The sequence below is a fragment of the Triticum urartu genome, chromosome 3, assembly GCF_003073215.2.
Source record: "Triticum urartu cultivar G1812 chromosome 3, Tu2.1, whole genome shotgun sequence".
Classification (NCBI taxonomy): Eukaryota; Viridiplantae; Streptophyta; class Magnoliopsida; order Poales; family Poaceae; genus Triticum; species Triticum urartu.
In genome coordinates, this window is record NC_053024.1 from 531,509,677 (window position 1) to 531,513,562 (window position 3,886).

General features: G+C 47.0%; 1 long non-coding RNA gene across 1 annotated transcript; it reads right to left on the minus strand.

Moving 5' to 3' along the window:
* Positions 1-332: 332 nt before the first annotated feature.
* Positions 333-774, minus strand: LOC125548636. Its single transcript, XR_007301137.1, has 3 exons — positions 763-774; positions 586-639; positions 333-504 (listed from the first exon to the last, which is right to left on the minus strand). It is a non-coding gene; the product is annotated as an uncharacterized LOC125548636 (long non-coding RNA).
* Between the last annotated feature and the right edge of the window lie 3,112 nt (positions 775-3,886).

Sequence of the window (3,886 nt, forward strand, 5' to 3'; positions counted from 1 at the left end):
CCGCAGTATGATCTTTCATAGGTGGTATGGTTTTTCGCGTCATCAACCCTAGTGCATGCAGTATCCAAGGTTTTCGCTGTCATGGTACTGTCCTCCGTTACCAATTACTGTCGTGGTTTAGTTAAAAATTGAACGAAAACCACGACGAGTAATTTGAAACCGGAGGGAGTAGTATTTTTGTGTGCATGGAGAGTCATAGCCAGGTTGAAATTAATTTTAACCTGAAGAGCTTCCAGACTGGGACCAAAGATTTAAGTTGGCATAACAAGACACGGACCTAAATAAATAATCACTGGGCCACATGATGTGAAGATAAATTCTTACCGTAGGACATTTGACTTTTGTAGATCTGGATTGTTGTTTTCTTGCCATGGTACTGGCAAATATAGGCTTGCGCAGAACAATGTTGAGTGGAACACCAGTCACCTGAAAGTAATCACTCTTTTTAATGGGCAAAAAGACTGATGAATGCCGCAGAATATAGCACATGAGAAGATCCCCAATCTGAAAGACAACAAGTTTGTGTCAAGCAAAGGATATGAGGAACTTTACTAAGCAAAGAAAAAGGATTTCCTTTACACTTACTATATGCAGGAGAATATTCCAGGATGAAGAAGAAACAAGGTTAGCCTGGCCACCCTAGTAAGCATAAAGATTTAAAAGCATTAATGAAAAATATAAAAAGAGCAAAAAATAATTTCTTTACATGCCACAATCATTCATTCGTCCAGCCTTTCAATAAAAAAAATGGCATTCATCGACCTGATGGATACCCCCATTGCAGAGGACGTTCTTGGTTGTACAGAAGTGATCCGTCAAGATTCCACTTTATCGTCTCCCCAACGGAGCTTGGGGCGTACGTAGCAGCACAATGCAAGGCAAAGAAGGGCAGCCTCAAGAATTAATATTATAACTTCCCTCCTGTAAACTAATATAAGAATGTACATAGATTACTAAAATAAGGAGTTGCGCCCAACGGCAGCACGCGGCAACCCGGAAGGCCACGCCATGGCAGACGAGGCAGGGGGCGCCGGGGGCGGGGGCAGGGGCAGCAGCGCGAGGGTGGCACGGCCAAAGCAGGCGGGCGCGGGAGCCGTAGGCCAGGCGGAGCTCCGGGCGGCCGCCGCGCCATAATGTCGCCTTACCCTGCCTTACCTTTCCGTCGCTAATATGTGGAATCCACATGTCAGTGACCCAATGATAGAATTGCTCACGTCAGGCTGTGAGCCCAAGTCCTATCGTACCTTTCCACAGACCAATCCGCCACAACAGAGTTCAAAATGAGAGTAGAAAGTGATTTTTAGAGATGATCACATAGATATGACGTGTATGGAAGCATTCATAAGAGTGAATGTATATGCGTATGTATGAGTGTTTGCGTCTCTACTCTGTTAAAAAAACAATCCACCGCAACGGTTTGATTATTGGCGTAACGAGGATCGGGTCAGGCCCCGGGCCGAACACGGACTATGGTGCCAAACAGTGTCAAGGATGCTACAATCAACAAAGTAAAGTGACCCATCATCCACCGTCGGATCATTGTCGATTGCACGGTGCGGAAGACGCGTCTCAGTTGAATCGCGCATGCTATTACTAGGGGGTGCAGGGTGTCCCCACCAAGACATTTTGGCTCGTGATTTTTGCTTCCACCTTACTGTTGCTTTCACCGATCCATTTTGTCCTCGCACTCGCATAGACGGAGCATGGGCGATTTGACAGCGACCGTGGAGCGACAGCGGCCTAAACCGCTATCACCCACCTAGACCAATGATAGTGAACAATAGGTACGTCGTAGCGCTCGTACCAACTTGCCATCGGCGACCTATAGAACATCAATTCGTTTGAAACCGGTAGACCTTAGACATGAAGGTTGAAATTCTAGTAGATCAGAGGTGATTCATGAGATTTGATCCCATTCTTGATTGTGCTCGCCTCCTCTTTGTTTTTTTGGCCCAATTACCATTGCAATTGATGATTGAAAGATCGTGAATGTCGCCTAGAGGGGGTGTGTGAATAGACGCTTTAAAATAATTACGGTTTAGGCTTGAACAAATGCAGAGTAAACCCAACGATTAACTTGTCAAGCACAAAACCTACAACAACTAGGCTCACCTATGTGCACCATGTAACGCCCTCGATGCGGCTATAGCTCCCACGTGTCGAGGCACGACTTAGAGACATAACCGCATTGAAAGCGATGTCGCAAGTTAAGAAATCATCACAAACATCCCATGTAATATATCATAAAAGGGAGAGATACATAGTTGGCTTACACTCGCCACGTCACATCAAAATACATAAATAACATCCATCAAACAAACACTCATGGCCCGACTACGGCGTCAAAATGGAAAAGAACCCAACATGCGACATGGCCCTGAATCGAACCCCAACTAGGCACCACTACTGATCATCAGGAAAAGACACGTAGTAACGCTGAGAGTCCTCGTCGAACTCCCACTTGAGCTCGTACTCGTCACCTGGAGCGGAAACACCTGGACCTGCATTGGGAGTTGTAGTATCTGTGAGCCACAGGGACTCAGCAATCTCGCACCCTCGCGATCAAAACTATTTAAGCTTATAGGAAGGATAAGGCAAGGATATGTGGAGCTGCAGCAAGCGACTAGCATATATGGTGGCTAACTTATACGCAAAAGAGAACGAGAAGAGGAGGCGAAGCGCGAGCGAGAATCTAGTAGAGCAACCTGCGCAAGCATAACTCCAACACCGTGTCCACCTCCCGGACTCCGCCGGGAAGGGGCCATCACGGTAACACACGGTTGATTCATTTTAATTAAGTTTAGTTTAAGTTATCTACAACCGGACATTAACAAATTCCCATCTGCCCATAACCGCGGGCACGGCTTTCGAAAGTTCAATCCCTGCAGGGGAATCCCAACTTAGCCCATGACAAGCTCTCACGGTCAACGAAGGAATAGACCTCCACCCAAGACGTTCCGATCAGACTCGGTATCTCGGTAACTCAAGACACTTCGACAGGTTAAAACAAGACCAGCAACACCGCCCAAATGTGCCGACAAATCCCGATAGGAGCTGCACATATCTCGTTATCAGGGCACACTCAGATTGTCCAAACTTCCGGTAGGCCAGCCCAGAGTTGCCCCTGGTAGCCACCGGCGGCTGACGTTTGGACCAACACTCAGAGGAGCACTGGCCCGGGGGGGTTAAAATAAGATGACCCTTGAGTCTGCAGAACCCAGGGGAAAGAAAAGGGGCTAGGTGGCAAATGGTAAAACCAAGGTTGGGCATTGCTGGAAAAGCTTTAATCAAGGCGAACTATCCAGGGGCTCCCATTATAGCCCAACCGCGTGAGGGACGCAAAATCCGGGAACATAACACCGATATGGCGGAAACTAGGGCGGCAAGAGTGGAACAAAACACTAGGCGAGAGGCCGAGCCTTCCACCCTTTACCAAGTATATAGATGCATTTAAGATAACATAGCAATATAATGATATCCCAACAAGTAAATAAATGTTCCAACAAGGAACGGCTCCAATCTTCACCTGCAACTAGCAACGCTATAAGAAGGGGCTGAGCAAAGCGGTAACATAGCCAATCAATGGTTTGCTAGGACAAGGTGGGTTAGAGGTTCAACATGGCAATTGGGAGGCTGACAAGCAAAAGGTAGGCATCGAAGCATTGGCATAGCAAGAGCGAGCAAACTAGCATAGCAAAGATAGTAGTGATTTCGAGGGTATGATCATCTTGCCTGCAAAGCTGTCAGAGTTGACTGGATCCTCAAAAGAAAACTCAACGGGCTCCTCATTAGCGAACTCGTCTCCCGGCTCTACCCCAAACAACACAAACAAGCAATAAGGATACAATCAACCACGTGCAAGGACAAGCAATAAGATGCAAAGAGG